The sequence below is a fragment of the Cheilinus undulatus genome, linkage group 12, assembly GCF_018320785.1.
Source record: "Cheilinus undulatus linkage group 12, ASM1832078v1, whole genome shotgun sequence".
In the NCBI taxonomy this organism is placed as follows: domain Eukaryota; kingdom Metazoa; phylum Chordata; class Actinopteri; order Labriformes; family Labridae; genus Cheilinus; species Cheilinus undulatus.
The window spans coordinates 5,742,197-5,764,099 of record NC_054876.1 but is presented as its reverse complement, the minus strand read 5'-3'; the positions used below and the strand labels follow the sequence as shown (position 1 = coordinate 5,764,099).

Sequence of the window (21,903 nt, the reverse complement as noted above, 5' to 3'; positions counted from 1 at the left end):
CTCCATCAAGTGTGGCTAAAAACACTGAGGCCATAGACGAGGTGACCTTGTTGTCAAGGTTATGGACTTCTAATCTATTTTGCTCTGCACGCGTGGGTTCGAATCCTATCTTTGTTGCACTGCTGAAGACTTTGTTCTTGTTTTTTGACTTTGGCTACACTGAAGCCATAGACGAGGTGGCTTTACCTGCCAGCGACTGGCCCACTTTGGCAGTTCCTAACAATTACAAACAAATTCCTAGCACTTAGCGAGTCCTTCAGGATCAAATAAAAGGTATGTTTCAGTGGTAAAACATCAAGTTTATGTATTTCCTTGCATTTCAATAGCTGCACTTGGTATTTCTATGTTAATATAGTTTGTAGCTTGAGCATATTTCTAACGTGAACCATCCGTAGTTGAGTTTGTTGTCAGGTGTGTTTACATTCCCGCTTATTTTAAGTTTACGAACTTACATTTTGTTAAATTATCATTCCATCATTTATATAAATTAAAAAACAAACATCTGGCAGTCTATGCTAGCATGTATCATTTTATAACTCAATTGTCTTGGTGTGAATTTGTCTCTCTCTGGTCTTCAGTAGTAATTTGAAATTAAAAACCTCTTCCAAATTTCAGAATGTTGACATATTAAATCTCTTCAATTGTATTCTATTCATACTGTAATCATACAATTAATTCTCATTATTCCACTTTCTGTATGTTGTAACTGTGCAGAGCTGAAGTCCATGTTGGTAGTGCACACCAGACATTTATACAGCCAACTTCTGCAGATCAATGGTACATTTTCAGTTATGTTTTTGTAGAGGGTGCACTGCAGAGCAATAGTGGTTGAAAAAGTTTTGCTGTTCTTTATGTTCAGTGAGTGCATTGCAGTGAAATAATTAACTGCATATACCTGTACATGCTAACTGTTGAGAAAAGTACAACCTATTTTTGCTCTTTGAGTCTCAAACTGTGCCTTACAGTTCTAGAAATGATGAAGACGGGTAAACCAGACAAATACTGGGCAGGTATCTTATTCCTGTATGCCCAAGTCAAGTGCCGGTTTTCAACAGGCAAGAAGCCAGGGGCCAAGAGGTGGAAAGCTGCCATTCAGTGCATTGACGCTTGTCCGTTAACTCCTGTTTTCAACCAGAGAGTCTGTGAATGTGACATCTTTGGTAAAAGAATTCCTTGCAGGAGTGGATATCATAGGGTAAGTAATGATCTTTTTGATTTAATGTAGATATTCTTGTTGACTGGTAGTGTCATAAAATATTGTGTGAACTTTTCTGATATGCAGTTCACATATTGAAAATGAAAATTCATTGTTTTCACATCTGTTTTGCTTCCTTGCTACTACTGACTAACCACTAAATGTAACAAAGTTAAAACCTGTTACAATGCTAAAGAAAAAGTAAACTTTATTTTTCCCCAGTCTGCTCTGTAGATAGGCTCATCAGCCACATAGAGCAGCTAAAGTTCAGGGAGAGCTTCAGCAGACCCAGCCACATAGAGCAGCTTAGGGAAACCCCTGCACACCAGACTTCGCAAAATATAAAATGTTCTCTTTGTAGTGAGGATGTTAATGTTGAACAGTTCACGTAACATTTATCTGACTTCCATGCAGAGTTGTGACTTGTGTGGGAAACAGGTAAGTGGTGCAGTTGGGCTGCTTTTCCACATTGAAGAAGGCTATCTTCTGGGAAACAGTGTGTGTGGTGCTTCACAGGAGCAACTACCACGATCACCAGTACAACATTCACAACTACAGCCACTCCCACCAACGCCACTACAGCCACTCCCACCAACGCCAATACAGCCACAACAGCTGCCATTGAAATTGGTTCAACATCTTACTTTCCCTTCTCCTCCTGCCACATGGTCATATTTGAGGTCACCTGAAATTAACTGGGTGAGTTTTCTCCCCAGTCATTTCTTGCAGGTCATCAAACCAGCTGACTGGATTGCCCAGTGTCTGTATGAGCCCACTGGACAGTTGAAACAACAGTTCACCCAGAACTGCTTCAACCACCCAATCCACCAAAGCTGACAGCTGCACCACCTGATCCAGGGAAGTACTTTATGCAGCGAATGTATCGATGCCACTACCTCATGCATGCTAAGCAAGCGCTCTACCACTTGAGCTAATTCCCCTGTGCAGATGTCCACCTCGCAGTGGTCCAGTGCTGCAAGTGTGTTAAACGTTCTCTGCTTCTCAAGATTACTCCATCAAGTGTGGCTAGAAATGCTGAAGCCACAGACGAGGTGATCGAGTGGTCAAGGTGATGGACTGCTAATCCATTGTCCTCTGCATGTGTGGTTTTGAATCCCATCCTCAACGCACTGCTGGACACTTTCTTCTTCTGCCATGCTTATATTTCAACACAATGACAATTTCATTAACAACAGCTGCCCAGGAAGTCTTCAATTCAAGCAAGAGTGTGTGATGGTTGCCTCGTGCTCGAGCCAGCTGCTGTTGCTGCCAACAAGCAGGAAAACTCAACAACGTGCCCCTCACATTTCACCAAAAGGATTGCATTTCATGCCTTGCAGGACTGAGCCCATGTCCATGAGGTTGCATTGTCCATGAAGCTAAGCCAACAAGATGGCTCCAGTGGGTTGACACTGCTAATGCAGTGTCCTCTGCACATGTGAGTTTGAATCCCATTGTCATTGCACGACAAGAGGCTTTTTTTCTGTCATGATTGCATTTCAACAGAAAAACACATTCATTGACCACAACCACCTTGGGTGTCTTGCTGCCATCAAGCAGGAAGACTCAACAAAGTTCCTTCTGCTTTGTGCACCAGCAAGAATTAGATTTGCTGCCTGGCAGGACTAAGCCCATCACCATGAGGTGGCCTTTTTACGTAAGGTTCTGCAATCAATGTCACTTGAGTGAGGTAGTTATCTTCTACATAGTCTCTGTCTTCACCGGAAGTCCAAGTGGATAGAAACAAAATGGCCCATGATTATGAAGAGAAAGCACTGTGGGACAAGCCTAGCCTAAAAGCAGGGATGGTAACAGGGAACCATTGTTTCACAGGATGACATGAATCCCTTGTAAGCTTGCTGACTGGAATGACAGTCAATTCATTGTGGACATGGAATGCTTGACGTTCCCACTTATTGGTTCCTCACCAGAAGAGAGCAAAGAAGGTGCTGTGGAGAATGAGGGCATTGATCCCTCTACCTCTCACATGCTAAGCGAGCGCTCTACCATTTGAGCTAATTCCCCAGTGTATTAGTCTGCCTGGGATTGGTCGAGTGCCGTATGTGTAAAATTTTCCTTGCTTCTCAAGATTACTCCATCAAGTATGACTGAAAACACAGAAGCAGAGACTGGGTGACCGAGTGGTTAAGGTGATGGACTGCTAATCCATTGTGCTCTGCGCGCGTGGGTTCAAATCCCATCCTCGTCGCATTGCTGGAGACTTTCTTCTGCCATGCTTGTATGTCAACACAATTGTGTCACCAAATCAATAATTTAATGAGAGTGTATGTGAACATAGAACAATGAATGAAAATGACAGAAAATGTCAGGTTTTCTCTCTTAAGTTAAAAACAAAATATTCCCTGTATATTTAAAGGTATAATATGTGGATTCCTGCTGGCATTTTTGTATATTAATATGTGATCAAAATAATGACGGAAAAAAAGACGAGCTAATAAAAGGAGGATGTGTCGTGGGGGAAGAGGCAGAGAAGCAGAGGACCGGGAAAGAGACAAAGAAGCAGGCATATCTGAAGAATTAGGGCCTGAAAGTAAGATAAAAAAGTAACTAGCTGTCTGGAAAATAAGCATTAAGTTCAAAATAATGAACCGGATAGCAGCTTACCAACAACAACATTGCAATCTTCCTGCTGGACCTCTCTGTGCGGACACTGGAGCATGCGTCGGGAGCCGGACAAAGAAAGTTTTCCCGTGGGATACATTCCTGGGTCTGGGTGAGACCAACTCTTTTTGTACATTTTTAGCCTGGTATACCAGTAGCAGCGATCGATCGCATATTTTTGTTTTCGGGTTTTTTTTCTATCTGTGGATTTATTGCTTTTTTTGGTCGTTTCCTGATGGATTGAGGACTATTACATTTGACTTTTAAAACTCTTAAAAGACACTTAAAAGTGATTGAAGAAGCGTAGGATTGTGTTTTTTGTTAGTTTGGGACTTGTAGTTTATTTAGAAATCATAAAGACTGTGTTCTAATTATTATTTTGGTTGTGACCCAGTTTTGATTTAACTTTACACGCGGTGCGCTCATTGTTTTTGTTGTGATTTATTAAATGTGAAACCTTTTGAATTTATGACGCTGGCTTGAGAGCTTTATTGGTTATTTTGGTCAAGAGCTGTTGTTTATTTAATTGTGAAATATTCTTTACCTGAAAAGGTTTTCTATTTTCCTTAAAAGTTCCCCCTTGTGTGGTTAACGCTGACTTGAGAAAAGTGAAGTGTTACACAATGACAACTCCATTAACAACAGCTGCCTAGCCAGTCTTCAATTCAATCATCTAGCTTAACTTCAAAACCAATGTGCCAGCTGCTGTTGCTGCCAACAAGCAGGACAACTTAACAAAGTGCCCCTTACATTCCACCAGAAGGATTGGATTTGATGCCTGGCAAGACTGAGCCCATGGGTCCGTTCGAAAAGTCGAAAAATTACCTCCTAAGTCCTTTCCAATTCACTTCTCCTTAACCCAGACGAAAAACGTCACAGGGTTAAGGAAAGGTTGGAGTAAGAGGATAGGAAAGGAGAACTGTGGTGATTAAGGAATCTGACTGCACTTTTCTTAGGCGGATGTTACAGATGTGGCGTGTGTTATTTGTTTAAAAACTACAATTTAACATTGATGTACTACAAAATTCGTATCTACCACTCGGTGCATTCTTTCTGTTATGTGCTGTGAATGAAACGTGAAAACATCAGAGATAAATCTGAGATCATTGAGATTTTTATATGCCAAAGTCTCTTCAGGAAGAGGAACTGTGAATGTTAACATTCAGAACAGCAGAAACTTTTCTCTTAGTCTTAACTTTCTCCAAAGTCAGTGCGACTATATGAATAATGTTCAAGTCCTTTTATTTCACAATGATATTAAATTGTTCTGTTTAATTCCCTACCTTATAATTTTTTCTTTAATTCTCTCCTCTCTGTTGACTTTATTACAGAGTCTACTCTGGTTTCATCTTCCTTTCAGCTCGTTATGTGAAAAGCTCTATAAACCGTGCGTCCCTGCGTAATTATGATGATAAATATAATAATCACAATATGGCAACATGCCAGCTTTATCGTCTTGGTTGCGATTTACAAACTTAAACGTTTACTTTAATATTTCAAAATAGCAAAACAAATACAGTTTAAAATCCTGACTGATCAGTTTACTATCTGAATAAAATGGAAATGGGCAGAAATGAAATCGTTATCATAAGTTGAATGACAAAGTTTTCATGTCTGTAATACTTCTTTTTTTTATCCCTACTGCCTTCTATTTATATTATAAATAGATAAACATATTATACGTTTGACTGAATTTTATGGTTTCAATCGGGGTTAGTAAAGTTACAGTCAAGTCATTCACTTGTTCTGATGAGCGGTCAACAGGTGCGTCACTTTAAATGAAGTTTACACAAAGAACTGTGGGTCATCTTTTCATCTCTCTTTTGGTAAAGGATGGTCCAGTGTTTCCTAGGCTAAAGGGGATAATAAAGGAAGTTATGGAGCTACTTTCCTTATCAGTTGGAGAATTCGAACAGCCTTAATCATGGCCAACAATAAAATACTTCCGGGTCGTTTCACTCAGTTAGGAACCTTCCTGAGCAAAATGGACAATTCGAATGGACCCCATGTCCATGAGATAGCTTGTCTCTGCAACTCAGCAAAGATGGTGCTTGAACACTGCTAATGTTATGTGCTCTGCAGATGTTAGGTCGCATCCCATTCTCATCATGCTAGAAGAGGCTTTTTTCTGCCATAATTGCATTTCAACAGAAAAACACGTTCATTGACAACAACCACCTTGGGTGTCTTCAATTTAAGTAATCTTGAAATACAGCCATCTCTGATCAACTTCAGAACAATTTTCAATGGCTGTTGCAGGCAAGAAGCAGGAAGGCTAAAAAAAATCCTTCTATTTTGGACACCAGCAAGAATTTGATTTTCTGCTTGTTAGGACTGAGCCCATGTCCATAAGGTTGCATTGTCTATGAAGCTAAGCAAACAAGATGGCTCCAGTGGGTTGACACTGCTAATGCATATATGCACACATGAGTTTGAATCCCATTCTCATCGCACTACAAGAGGCTTTTTACTGCCATAATTGCATGACAACAGAAAAACACATTCATTGACAACAAACTCCTTAGGTGTCTTACTGCCAACAAGCAGGAAGACTCAACTAAGTTCCCTCTGTTTTGTGCACCAGCAAGAATTGGATATTCTGCCTGGAAGGACTGAGCCCAACTCCATGAGGTGGCCTTTTACGTAAAGCTCTGCAATCAATGTTGCTTGAGTGAGGTAGTTGATTCCTATGTAGTGCCTGGCTTACTTTGGAAGCCAAAATGGATAGAAACAACATTGTCCCTGATTATGAAGAGAAAACAGTGAGGGACAAGCCTAGCCTTAAAGCAGGGAGGATGACGGGTAAGTTTCATTCCACAGGATGTTATGTTTCCCATATAGGCCTGCTGACTTGAATGAAAGTCATGTCAATGTGGACATGAAATGTCCCACCTTTCCACACCAGAAGAGAGCAAAGACAGTGATGTGGAGAATGCGGCCTCTTGCATGGTAAGCGAGCACTCTGTCAACCTTTACCTGGTAGGTATGCCTCTGAAGTATCATCCATTACCTTTGTCTTTTTTTCTAAATTGTCAAGACAACTGCTGTGAATCATATCCGTACCAACACGCAACAGGTTTTGAACGCCTAACTTCCTTGCAGCAGAGTCATGGGAGAAGAGATTTTATGAGAATTGCAAGGCTCATGCCCAAAACTCCCTTCAGTGGAAACACATTCAAAGCACAATTGTACTTAGTCAAAATTCAAAAAATATCGCTTTTATTTTGTGAAAAACTGTAATGGAAAGCCAGCTAGTGTCACAATGTTGGCAGGTCCCAGTTAACACTGAGCGCAAACTACAGCTGTGCAGAAATACTTCCCACAGAGCCAAAAAGCCTTGAAGGATTTATATTTATCAGGCAGTGAGGGATAAAGTCTGTATTTACATCTATTGTATAAACTGTTGGGTGTTTAACAGCTTCTGTACACCCACCATCCATCCCTGCAGGTACATTTACTTCTGTGGCCTGATCTGACCTTTTCTCAGGACTCTGTGGGTGTAGACTGCCTGTGCTGATTAATATCGCTCTCACTCTGCTGGTACTTTGGCTGCAGAACAAGCATGCACTTTCTTCCTCTCTGTAAAGATGGCTGATCTCACTGAAAGACCAGCATTACACAATGACAATATAAGCCTTAACCTATGATTGTGCCTCACATTCTAAAACCAGTAGTGCCTTTTAATGTTAAATAAAAAGAGTCTAAGTGTACCTCCTCGGGGATACACAACTCTGTGGGCAGGGTTTCTACACACTTTTAAAAATCTAATTTAAGACTAAAGACATGAACTGAGAAAAATTAATACAAATTTTTATAATGTGATATTTTAGGTTTTCTTGCTTTTAATTCATTTGCACAACTGGTAAAATTCAGTTCTAACTTTATCATGATAGGGTATTGAGTGTAGATTAATTACACTAAAAAAATTTTTTGGACTCCAGCATCAGTTTGCCAAGCTTGAAAAATGACAAAAAAGTGAAGGGGACTCTATAATTTTTGAATATATTGAAGCTGTGGCAGGTTTTTTACAACCACAGGTAGGCCTGCAAATATTTTGTTGAATTTGATGGAAATTTCAGCCCTGGCATGTAAAGAAAGAGATGGAACCTCTGCTTATATGTACAGTTGAATAATGTCATTGACACTGGGGGCCAGATCTGCTAAAGTTTTGCGTGTATAAAAACATATGCAAACTCATTGCACACACAAAAAAAGTACAAACTGATTTACTAACAGTGCACGCTACTGGCTGCATCTGTCAGAGGAGCAAAATAGCGCGGCTGCATCCAATTAGTATGTTTGCCTCATTGAATATGCAATACAGGGCTTTTACACTCAAGTGTGCATGTACTGGGAGGAGAAAATGGAAATATATTGTTTTAGCACAAGCAAAGCAATTTATCAAACCTGAAAGCAATTTTGCTCATAGAAACTGTGTCTATATTTAACACGTCTCAAAAGGAGGTGCAAACAGTTTGTATGCATAATTGTGCACATATGGCTGCAGTTATTGTGGCAAGAAGGAGACAGGGAAACAATAAAAGAAGATGCAGAGAATGCATTTTTCACCCTTATGTGAACATTTTTGGAATAAATGAGGAAACAGTCTTTAAAACATATTGCCTATCCTTGCCATTTTGGAGCTGTTGGAGGAACTCAAAGCAGATTTGGAGCAGCCACAAGAAGGAGTCACGCAATACCTGCAATGTCAAAACTCCTCGCAAGTTTACGTTTTTTTGCATCTGGGTCATTCCAGCGTATGGTGGCTATCACAGCTGGGGTCTCCCAATCCGGTTTTTCTGATGTTCTGTGTGAAGCTGTAACACTTAACTTTCCTCAAGCTAGCGTTAAACACACAAGGGGGAACTTTTAAGGAAAATAGAAAAGCTTTTAAAGTAAAGAATACATCAAAATGCAATAAACAATAATTCTGAACAAATATGATCAATAAATCTCTCAAGAGAATGTAATCACTTTAAAGCACTTCCCATTTAGTTAACACCTCCCCAGAACATAAGCGCACGTCAAAAGATTTTATCTCAGTCTTTTTAATTTCAAAATAAACTAAAAGTCCAAATCTAACGAAAAACAGCTACCTAGTCCTTATTCAAGCACTTTAAGTGTCTTTGAAGTCTTTTTCAAATGCCCGTGACGGACGGAAACGCAAAGGCAAAAGTCTATAATCCACCAGGCTCTTCAGAAAAAACACAATAAATCCACACAGCAAAACCCCCCCCAAAAAACAAACAATAAGTGATCGACCGCTAATTAGGGGTATAACAGGTAAAAAATACAAAAACAAGACGATCTCACCCAAATCCAGGAAGCATAATCCTACAGGGAAAACTCTTTTCTTCTCCCCTACTCCCCGAGGGCTTCTTTGCTGTAGCTCATTTAAGTGTTTACTGGCTTCACCCATTAACTCCTTTAATTCTGTAAGGTTGAATTTCATTTTGAGCATTCAGCTCTCATGCTGCAACCCATGAAACACGCAAAACCCTCATTTAAATGGGCGTCTTCAACATGTTGGCACCTCTTGTTATCTGTGCATTCACTCTAAGTAAATCACCAGCAACCGCGATCCAACCCCAAATGCAAAATTCTAGAATGCGCACACAAATCAGTACACGCAAATTGGGATCTTAGTAGATCTAGACATATATGTCCAAAAAATCAGTACTAACATTTTCACGAGGATCTGGCTGGGGTGTTTTGGGCTCATCTGTTGCAGATTTCTATCATGGCGTTACCTTGACCGTGGAGCAGGAAGTGATGTTCGTTTCCCAAGCTTGAACCTGAATGATATACTGAGTAATTTTTTTTTTTGTTCGCTAACTGTCAGAGGTTATGGTAAGTGGCTATTTTTCACAACAGCAGAATTTTATAAATGAAAATTTAAAAAATTACTGAGGGGGGTTGTAGTGTTCTTGTACTGTACAGATACTCCTGACTTAACACCAAGCTAAAGCAATGTCAATGAAGACAGAGTCGTAGAAAGGTTTCTCTCATTTACTTAACTTTGTCCACATTAACATATCGGTGAAAACTGCTAATAAAGACAGAAAAACATCCAAGTTTTGTTATGCTACAAAAGAACTGCATCTCACACACACGAAGCAAAACTACAAAATTACACAAACATATTCCTACAATATCCTATGAAATATAATGTCTAATATCTCTATAATAACATAAAATACTCACAGCATTGCCTCTCTTATGCCTCTCAGTGGATGGCAATGGTTGTCCGGGTGACAAATCTAGCCCAGTGGCCAATGAAAACTAGCCCGAAACCAAGCCCAGTTGAAATTCAACATAAGCCATTAAAGCCTCTGCCACACCATATACAATGCTTGTGTGCGAGCAGATGTGCTGTTTCTGTATGTCTGTGTGCCAGTGTGACACAGCAGCTCATTATTTGTGTGCCATGTTCTGTTTTCCTGCTTCTCTGCTGATTGATTTTGTTGCATTTGAGGGTAAATAAAGTCATTTATTCTGCTTTGGATATTAAATACACACAGAGGTGTCAAGTAACGAAGTACAAATATTTCGTTACTTAAGTAGAAATTTAAGGTATCTATACTTCACTGGAGTAATAATTTTTCAGCTGGCTTTTTACTTCTATTTCTTACATTTTCACGCAATTATCTGTACTTTTTACTCCTCACATTTTAAAAACAGCCTCGTTATTCCTATTTCATTTCAGCTTGTTTTCATTCTGGTTCATCATCATTCAAAAATACACACAAAAAACACACAAAACCTACCCCGATAAATATCACCATTCGTATAGCGTGAATTTGATTGTGATTGGATGAGAAGTATAAACATAATACCATTTCAACACCCTATTGGTTTGTATGTGATCCATCACACCTGCATACATGACACAAATCACGTCACATTCTAGGAAGGAAATATCAGCCTGATGCTTGGATGTACAGTTTCATTCTAATAAAGGCTATCGATAACATGCCTCAGAAGTTTGACTTTTTGCACCATTACAATACTTCCAGGCAACTAGTCATCATATCTTCTCCATGAAACACGTTAATGCTCAGTAGTACATATATATGGTTCTAAAATGTATTTGCATTGTACTAAAATGCGTTTATTATCAATGGGCATAAATGTGGCTGAAACAGGAGCATCCAAAATTTTCCAACATTAACATTTTAATATAACATTATAGTCATTATGGCCTTTAGAAAAATGTTTTTTGGGGAGGTGAGGTAGTGCACTGTAGGCCCCTGTGGCACGGTCTAAGCTTTTGTCCTTAATGTTATTTTTATCCCCTAACATTACTTTTACTTTTATACTTTAAGTAGTTTTGAAACCAGTACTTTTACATTTTTACTTGAGTAAAAAGCTTGAGTTGATACTTCAACTTCTACAGAAGTCTTTTTAAACCATAGTATCTATACTTCTACCTGAGTAATGAATGTGAATACTTTTGACATCTCTGCACCACACCATAATCCTCCCTCCACCAAACTTCACACTTGGCACCATGCAGTCAGACAAGTACCGTTCTCCTGGCAACCGCCAAACACAGACTCGTCCATCAGATTGCCAGATGGAGAAGCGCAAGTCGTCACTCCAAAGAACGCATCTCCACTGCTCTAGAGTCCAGTGGCGACATGCTCAGTCATGGAAACCCATTCCATGAAGCTCTCTACGCACTGTTCTTGAGCTAATCTGAAGGCCACATGAAGTTTGGAGGTCTGTAGCGATTGACTCTGCAGAAAGTTGGCGACCTCTGCACACTATGCGCCTCAGCATCCGCTGACCCCACACTGGAATTCACTGAGCTCCTGAGAGCGACCCATTCTTTCACAAATGTTTGTAGAAACAGTCTGCATGCCTAGGTGCTTGATTTTTTACACCTGTGTCCATGGAAGTGATTGGAACACCTGATTTTAATTATTTGGATGGGTGAATGAATACTTTTGGCACTGTAGTGTATCTTCTTCAACTTCTTTTGCATTGGTATTTTAGGCAGGGTCTAACCAGATCATGCTTACTAATTATTGATTATTATTGTGGGAATCTAACCCTTCAAATGCCAGTTTAATTGCAGAACCCTGATGTTTGTTGCGTAAAATACACAAAAAGGAATTATTTTTCATACATTTCTTTGGAGGGGATGATCACAGCCTTAATAATGAGCAACAGCTTTGATGTTTGAGTATTGTTATTTATTCAGATTTCTTATGTATTTGTAAGACTTTGAGTGTTAGTGGCCAAAAACGGAAGTTGAAATAATTCACATTTTTTTAAAACACTTTATAGCATTAATTTTCTAATGAAGGTAAGACCTGATAATAGATATCAAATATTGATTAATTTTTAGGAACTGAACCTTTTTCATGACATTTTATGTGCAAAAATGTAAAAACACAAATGAATGCAAACTGCGTTCCCTTTATGGGATTATCGAGCCCTGAATATGTTGATGAAGAGCAGCAACTTCAGCAACATTTTTATGCATCGCTGTTTTTCAAATTTTCAGTTTAAAAAAATGTTAGACTTAGAGTGTACGTGGCCAAAAATGGACACCATGAATAGCAGAAAAATAATTTACATTAAAATATTCCACGAGATTGTGCCTGATAATAAATATCAAATATTGATTAATTTTTGGGGACTGAGCACCACCATGGTCTGTGGGGACCCCTGAATTTTATTATAGAGCATATGCTTGTAGAGAGAGTCTGCACTAATTTTTACTGACTGCAGGTTTCTTGTCATGTTCAGGTGTATATGATCCCAGACTCAGACCAAACGCTGTTCATGTGGATTTTTTGTTTGAATAAATAAGCTACAGTTCATTTTTACAGAAACAATCAGCTGTTTAAACCTCCTGACAGCTGATTGATGACCAGCTGGCACTGTCATCACAAATTATGTGAGGGAGACTCCCCATGATGACGAGCCAGATGATGACCTTCATCCCAATCACCTCAACCCATTTGGCGATCATGAGGGGGACAAACCCCCTGCCCAGCCAGTCTCAAGGGGGTGGGTCAACACCAATCCCTTGTATGACCACGACTCCTTGAATCCTTTCAACAAGCTGGATGAGACAAAAACTTTACAGGGGAACCCCTTTGATGAAGAATGAGACATGGACCTCCAGCCAGACCCTGAGTCCCCCAAACCCAGGCAGAGGAAAGGAGAACGGCCTGTTGGCATGAGCAAGTACTTGTATGCTAACACTGCTCCCACTGAGGATGAGGAACTGGACGAATCCAACCCATTCTACGAGCCAAGGACATCAAGCCCTCTGTAGCCCCCTAGCCCGGTTCTGGGAGGAAAGGCCAAAGCCAGGCAGTCTCTGCTTGCATGGTGCCGTGAGGTCACCAGGAACTACCTTGGAGTGAAAATCACCAACTTCACCACCTCCTGGAGAAATGGGCTAGCCTTCTGTGCCCTGCTGCACCAGTTCAGACCGAACATAATTGACTACAAGTTGCTAAGTCCTCTGGATATTAAAGAAAACAACAAAAAGGCATATGAGGGGTTTGTAAGCCTTGGTATCTCCTGTCTCCTCGAACCATCACACATGATGCTACTGGCCATTGCTGACAAGCTGACGGTCATGGCCTACCTCTACCAGATTCAAGCTCACTTTACCAAGGAGGAGCTCAACATGGTGCATATAGAGGCCAACAGCTGGCGCAGCACCTACAGGATGGGCTACTTTGAGACAGATACAGATGCCTCCATAGACCAGGATAAGCTCTACGCTGAACTGAATGGTGTACAGCATCAACAGGCTAACTCCGCTGGTGCTGAGTCTGACTGCACTAAAGTCGCTGACGAGAAGGCAATAGAGCCAGGTTGGAAGGATGAAGTAGGAGCAGTGAGCTTGCCAGCAGCAGGGTCTTCACAGTCCCCTCCTTCCATCAAGGACACGGACATGCCCCCCAAACAGGAGCCAACTACTGCCTCTGTATCAGGTCCCCCTGCTGAGAAGAAGGTGCCGTCTTATCAACAGGAGGTGAAAGAGAGAGCCAGGCTGATCCTGGAGCAGGCCAACAGAGATGCTGCAGTAAAGGCCAGCAACAAGGACATCACCAACTCAGCCGTCATTGCACCAAACAGGTTCACAAACATCTGTGATGAGCGGGATGCAGAGCGATGGATACAGCTGAGAGATCGAGCCCGGCAGCTGATAGCTAAAGGCCCAAACATACTCGAGCGTACTGTGAGCGGAGCAGACTCAAATTACTTTTAACGCAGCTAATTTTTTTGTCGCATGATTAACGCATGCGCGTTCTGTGTGACCCTTGACCCAACCCGTAGTTTGCCAGATCAGGAAGCAGCGCCGTCATGAGCAGAAATGGATAAAGGACAGAGACTTTTGAACGGCAGGTTCAGCTTTCAGATCACGCCAGATAAAACTGAAGTTATTTTCTCCTAGTGTCGACATGAACTGAGTTACCAGGAGTTCGTAGAGTCTTAAACAGCCAGTACCACTCACTGACCGAGCAGACCGTTAATGCAGAGAGCCGCCCCCTTAGCCATGCTGTACAATAGAGAAGCTCAGAAACTCTGCAAGCAGGGATGGACTCGCTATCTGGCATACCGGGCATTTCCCGGTGGGTCGACTCACTTTAGTGACAGCATGATTTATTTATTTATTTATATCTGCTATGAACCGGCACTACAGCTGCGCTGACCCTTTATATTGACTGTTGACTGGTCCGATCACGTCTCCTAAAGGTCCTTTTACCCCTCTCCCATCCCCACTCAGCTCATGCTTGAAAGTGAAAGTATTCGGAGAAAACGAAACTTACTAAAACGATCGATTGGAACTGTAAATAAACACCAAATTTAAAAAAAATGTTAATCCAGATGCTGCAAAAGTGTCAAAGATTCTGCAGTCCCTATAGGAGATGGTCTGGTGCATGGTGTGTGTCCAGCTACATCATGAGGAGGAGGAGGGGACAGAGCAGGAGAGGATGGTGTGTGACAGGAGAGCAGAGGTGTTACAGGTAAGCCTGAGAGTGAAGAAGCTCTGCAGAGTATCATAATACAAGCTAAAAAGCATTATTAGACTGTGGATCCTCTTTATTTATGAAGAAAAAATGGTTTGAGATTAAATCTGTAGGTCTTCTATGATCCGAAGAATGAAAAGATGCTTAAGTCTTCTTACTACACCTTTAAAGCTCTTCATTGAGACTTCTTTTACTTTGTGTGTTCATGAGTTTTGAATAGCAGCTTCAAATTTCTGTTTATTGACATTCCAGTAAATCTACTGGACTGATGACAGTAATTTCTGACTGTCAGCATTTATTTTACATTTGGGCATTTTTTAGTTTGAAAATACATAGATGATAAATAATAACATACAACACCTTACTCACCTCTGACCACGTCAGAACAGTGAAACACCATTAGATGTGTCTGTGCCTTACTGCTGAGCTCTCAGAGGAGCAGTACTACAAAGGTTTATACTGGAAATAGATTGTTGATGAACGTGGATACTGTTAAATGTGTGTTTCAGCATTGCAAATGTAAGTGATGTGATGTGAACTCTAACTAGTCTCCCAAAAGCTCACACTTCAAAACTGTGTTTCTAAAAGTTGAGTTATATCGTGTGAATGAATCACCACCTTGCATGTTACTTTTGAAACTGTTGGACTAACTGGTTATGTTATTAATTGTTATTGGTGAGATGTCCAACCTCTAGAATTTATATCTGGTTTACAGTAAGTTAAATGAACCACTGTTAACTAGTCTGATGCTTCCAAAGACATTCATACTACTAGTCTACGTATTTTAGCTGACTTGATACCCTCTTTATGTTCATGAGCAATTCTGTTTTAGAAGCTGAACTTCCTGTTGGACTGTAAAAGAGCTGACTGTCTTATACAGGTAAATCTCATAATATACTAGGACAGTATGTCAGCTGACCACTATGTCACTTGACATAGAGTAAGATGTCAATTTGACATTGAAAGTGATATAATAACCATTTATGAGTGGATATGTAGGCCATGTTTATGTCAGGTGTCATGTAATGTGTATGTAGGTATTATAAATGCTTATGTATACCCTCTTCAAATGAAGTGTTACTGAAAGTTGTTTTGTTGGTTTGTGGTTGTTTTCATGAGGTAGTGATTTGTTGGAAATCTGTGAAGAGGTACATTTAGGGAAGAGTTAAGGATTACAGTGCTGCTCAGAAGCTTATCTGAGCTGGAATTCTGGTCTCCCAAAGATGTAAGTCCATCACCCACTCAGTAAGACCAGGATGTAGTTGCATGTCCCTGAGTATTTGCACATGTGCGTATGGCTGTATGGTACTCAAGGTCTGCAATTTATCCAATAGTCATTCTGTTGTTTAAAATCCAGTGTATATAACAATCCTAGATTCTTAAAACACAAAATGTAGAACTCTGGACTGAAAATGAATATATACACTGCCTGGCCCAAAAAAAAGTCGCCACCTGGATTTAACTAAGCAAATAGGTACGAGCCTCCTATTGGATAACCCCAGCTGATGCAATGAGTAACTTCTCATTTCTTAAACAATGGATTTTTTCTTCCCTAATGGCTCGGGCATATTCAAAGATGACAATGCCAGGATTCATCGGGCTCAAATTGTGAAAGAGTGGGTCAGGGAGCACGAGACATCATTTTCACACATGGATTGGCCACCACAGAGTCCAGACCTTAACCCCATTGAGAACCTTTGGGATGTGCTGGAGAAGGCTTTGTGCAGTGGTCAGACCCACATGAAAATGTAATAAATCCTCAATAATGTAATGAGGTACATTATCAGTAAAAATGTTATTACAATATCAGTCAGGATATTTTATTACATTGTTGGTGAAGTTATTACGTTATTGGGTTTTATTACATTTTCAATCAAGTTAAGTGCGAATTTTATTACATTTTTAGGCGTTATTACATTTTCAGGAAATTATTACATTATAGGGTGCTACAGGCCTTAAGGCTCAATCAGGAATGAAGATGTCTGACATGAGCATGCTGGATGCTTCCAGCATAAGGCTGGTCAGACCCCAGTCACTCTGTGGTTGGGAAGCTGTCTGCTGTCTGGAGAGTGAGCAGAGGCTCATAAACGCCTGAGGTGTCAGGTTTCTCCAGTTTGACAGGATCTTTTGCCTGACCCGCTGCATTGTGTTCTTGTAATAAAAATTTAAACCTTCTGTTTTAGAGCTAGATTGCTGACTTGTTTCCAAATAAGAATTAAAACAGGCTTATAATTCTATTCCATTCTGAAGAGAGTACTGCCTCATTTAGCTCTTTTTCATGGATAGAACAATCGCATAATAGTTGTTCATCTGTAAGTTTAGGATGAGGGTAGGGTTTCATCCTATCAGGCAAAGAACTATTCACTGTTTGCATTTCTTCAACATTAAAAATTTTGAGTGTGAAATTTTGCCAAAGTTTGAGAATTTCATTCATGGAGGTAATGATACAGTACTTCCATTTTTATCCAAAATGTTGTCAATATTTTATTTTATTTTTCAATAGTTTAGTGTTGCTTTACATCACTTTACTACAATGTGTCCTAATTACTTTGTTTAAGGTCCAGTAATCATTGATCTTCTTCAATGTGATCAGATTTATTTTCATCCAAACAGATTCTAATGTTTTACAGCTCATATAATACGTTTTTTCCTTCATTTTAAAGACATTTGGCACAGGAAGTTGGCCTCATTCTAAAATGAAACGTCTGATTTGCTTCACATTTTAGATTTATGATCAGGGTCTGCCCCTTTACGCAGTTAGAAGTTAATTTCATGATTTTTCTGTAGCACCACCCACTTTTAAGAGGCTAGTAGCATATTTTACATAATTAGCACTAACTTCTTTCAGTTTACCATGATCTATAATCCTCTCCTGATTGCTTACACATGTGAACATCTACCTTTGTCATCCTGCCACCTACTGTTGAAGGATAGTATTACTTCATACACAAAGTGCACTGCGCAACTTTTTTCTAACCTAATGACCAGAGGGGTCAGAGGGGGAATAATTATTTTTCAGCCGACTTTTTACTTCTACTCCTTACATTTTCCATGCAATTATCTGTTCTTTCTACTCCTTACATTTTAAAAATAGCCTTGTTACTCTTATTTCATTTCAGCTTGTTTTCATTCGAGCTTGTCATTGTTTAAAAAAACAAACAAACAAAAAAACCTATCCAGATAAATTGCACCATCCATATAGAGTAAATTTGATTGTGGTTGGACGAGAAGTATAAACATAATACCATTCCCACACCCTATTGGGCCGTACTCGATCCATCGTACCTGCGCACATGACACAAATCATGTCACACTCCAGCAAGGAAATAGCAGCCTAGTACGAAGATTTCCATGGCAGAGACTCAAGAGAACACAAGCAAAATGTCCAAACCAAGCACCAGTGAGGAGGTTGGTAGCCAGGAAGACCAAGACTTATAGGCAACTAGTCATCATATCTTCCGCTCCATGAAACATGTTAATGCTCAGTAGTACATATATATGGTTCTTGAATGTATTTGCATTGTACTAAAATGCGTTCATCTTCAATGGGCATAAATGTGGCTGAAACAGGTGCATCCTGAATTTTCAACATTAACATTTTAATATAACATTACAGTCATAATGGCCTTTAGAACATGTTTTTTTGGGGAGGTGGGGTAGTGCACTAAAGGCCCCTGTGGCGCGGTCTAAGCTTTTGTCCTTATTGGCCCTTTTTCCCTCTTATGTTACTTTTACTTTTATACTTTAAGTAGTTTTGAAACCAATTTTACACTTTTACTTGAGTAAAATGCTTCAGTTGATACTTTAACTTCTGCAGAAGTCTTTTTAAACCGTAGTATCTATACTTCTACCTGAGTAATGAATGTGAATACTTTTGACACCTCTGAATACACGTACACAAGAAATCAAAATGGGTCTGCTCAACCTGTGGACCAAAAGATCTAAACACCAAATGTGTCTCTTAGCTAGTGTCTTATTGTGCTCACACTGTACGGGGGTGAATTTTTTTTGGTACCACCATCGTTTGATTTATGTTTAGGATGAAAGCTGATTTGGCGCATCTCATTTGATTGACAGGTAGCTCAGCAGGCAGAGGCTACGTTTCTGTCGACCAGAATGCTAGCTAGCAGGCTGACAGGAAGTTGCGCTTGGTAGGCGGGCTGTTAGATTGATTCTAAGTTCGGTTGAGACCGCGATTTCAATATGGAAGCATCCATGGATTGGCTTCAAGGACAGTTTGAGTCCGCCTATTGTAAGCAAACGCCTGACATCACACAGGGTTTGTCCAATTCTTTCTACAGTCTATGTCAACAACCCAACAAAACAAAGCCTGCCCATGAAAGTTTTGTAAGCCAACCCACGAAAGCCAGGAAAGTCAACCACTGAAAGTGACGAATGCCACTATTGCAACACAGTAGAGTAGCCAACTTAGGGACTTTGTCACTATATTTAGTGAGTTATCAGAATCCTCTAGCGACTGCTTTTCAAAAAAGTGACCAGCAACAAATCTAGCAACTTTTTCTGGCGTCACTGGAGACTTTGAGACTCTGAAGTTGCACCAAAACTTCAACGTTTAGAGTAAGGGTAAGGAGGTGGGGATGAAATTATAAACTAGAAAAGCACTTGGAGAGCACAGACCTCCGCCATTAGCCCTATCTCCCAATAGTGAAAAATCCTTCAAAAAAATTCCTGGCTCTGTCCCCATGTGCCCCCCACCACGGCATTCACCGATTACTTCCTCTGGTGGGGTGGCAACATGGTGAGGCAAAGCATTGGCTTCGCTACGGGCAGACTGTCATGGTGAAAGCATTGCCTGCCGGTGACAAGAGATGCACTGACAGTCTCACCCATGGTCTCACCGGATGACTGAGAGTCATGGCAGAGTGTGAATATTCCTCTTTTCCTCCCAGCATTGTGAGTATTCTCGCTACAATTCACTGTCTTTCTCTCTGTTACGCTCCGACTCGTCTCCTCGACTGTGCATGAGTCTTTCAAACTCTATAAACTCCAAAACATTGAATAGAAACACACCCAAAATGCTGCTGGGATTGAAGATACTCATGTCCGCCATCTCCTGGTGTAAAGTGGTAACAGCGCAGACCTCTGCATTTAGCCCTACCTCCCAATAAAAAAAAATTAAAAAATTCCTGGATCCAGACAGCGATCTGTATCACTCCCAAAATCTAATCAGTTCTTCCTTATGCCATTTCTGACATTTCCTGAAAATTTCATCAAAATCCGTCCATGACTTTTTGAGTTATGTTGCTGACAAACTAACAAACTAACAAATCCACCTGATCATATAACCTCCTTGGTGGAGGTAATAACACACCACAAATAAGGAAAAACCCAACAAGGGTTAGAATGCAACTTCCCAGCCCACGGCCACCCCGTTATAAAGGTCTGCAACAGATGAGTTTAAAGTGCCCCACCATAGAGGTCTGTAGCCATGAGTTTTGGTCCCATCTTGGCAATGAGACTAGATTTAATTTTCATCAGTTTATGTAATCATAGGACTATCTAGGTCCTTGCTGTCTCATCTTCCTCTTGGAAAAATGTCTTCATGAAGTTTTTGTCAATGAAATTGACACTAGGCCCAAAGACTTTTACTTTAAACCTATGACTTCTAAAATCCAACCAGTTCTGCTTTTAGTCAGGGTAGCCATTCGTACAACATTTGAAGAAAATTCGAACAACACCTTCAAAAAAATCTTGAGCTATCACATTCACAAATACTGGCTTGAGTGAACATATACACACAGACGTAAAGACAATCTGAGTTTACTGTCGCTGCAGAGGCATAAAAACACAAATAGCAAACAGACAAAGTCATGTGTCACTTCAGTTTATATATGTAATGACTTTTCTGGCTGTTTCATATAAATTATTCTTTGAACAGACGTTTAAAAACAGAACAGGCCTGACAGTGTGTCACAGCTATAATCTGCTTTAAAATAGAAGAGGCCCCTCTGTGAAATTTCCCCTGCATGTGACTTTACTTCTGATCTCCCAGCATGCAGTCTGGAAATACTGGCTTATACCTAAAAAAAAACACAATCCAGTGTTTGGGAAGATTATTTAGCAATTAACCAGCAGTTGCCATCTGGCTTCAGTGTACACTGCACCCTATGTTCAAGCTGCTGTGAGCATGTTGAGCTGAAATGTTTACTGCTTCTGTCTAATAGAGCTCTGTGCTAACAACTGTACTCATCACTGGATCACACAGGCTCTGGATAATATGCTTACACCAATCATTGCACTCTAATTGGATTTGCATGTTTAAGAATTATAATTGTCTAAAGTCAGACGTCTATTCAAAGAAACTGTTTACTCACTATACAAGCAGAGACTGAAAATCCTCTGCTGCCTTACAGACATGAGACGGGCTGTGTCTCTACCAGTCGAATGGTTTTATTGTAATTATCCTGTCAGTGACAGATTTCATTGAATTCAGTGTCTCAAAGCTTCATGACAGGCCACATCATGAATTTTCAGCACATGGCTACTTCTTCATCAATGAAGACAAGCAGGGAGATAAACATGAGGTCTTTTTTCAGTATGTAGAGAGGACTCTAGAAATCAATGTCAGCTTAAATGTCTTTACACAGTAAACTAAAATGAACAAATTATACACCATAGAGCCTCAAAGAATTTGGAGGGCCGTGGGTATTTGACCCTCTACCTTTACAAGCCTCCCAGGACCAGCTGCTGAGAAGCATCCCCACAGCATGATGCTGCCACCACCATGCTTCACAGTGGAAATAAGGTGTTTGTGGTGATGTCTGTCAAAAATAGTCTTATCTGATAGCCAGAAAGCACAATTTGAGTCTTATCAGACTAAAGAACTTTCTTCCACTTGACCATGGAGTCTCCCACATGGTTCTGGTGAACTCCAGTCCAGATTTAATCTGCGTTTTCTTCAGCAGTGACTTTCTCTTTGCCACTCTCCCATAAAAACTTTGGTGAGGAACCCGGCCAACAGTTGTTGTCTGCAGAGTCTCTCCCATCTCAGCTGCTGAAGCTTGGAACTCCTTCAGAGTAGTCATAGGTGTCTTAGTGGCCTCTCTCACTAGTCTCCTTCGT

The 21,903-nt window shown here is 40.3% G+C and overlaps 1 non-coding gene across 1 annotated transcript; it reads left to right on the top strand.

Annotated features, from left to right (window-relative positions):
- The first annotated feature begins 3,322 nt into the window (after positions 1-3,322).
- Positions 3,323-3,404, top strand: trnas-gcu. Its single transcript has one exon. It is a non-coding gene; the product is annotated as a tRNA-Ser (tRNA).
- Positions 3,405-21,903: the final 18,499 nt, after the last annotated feature.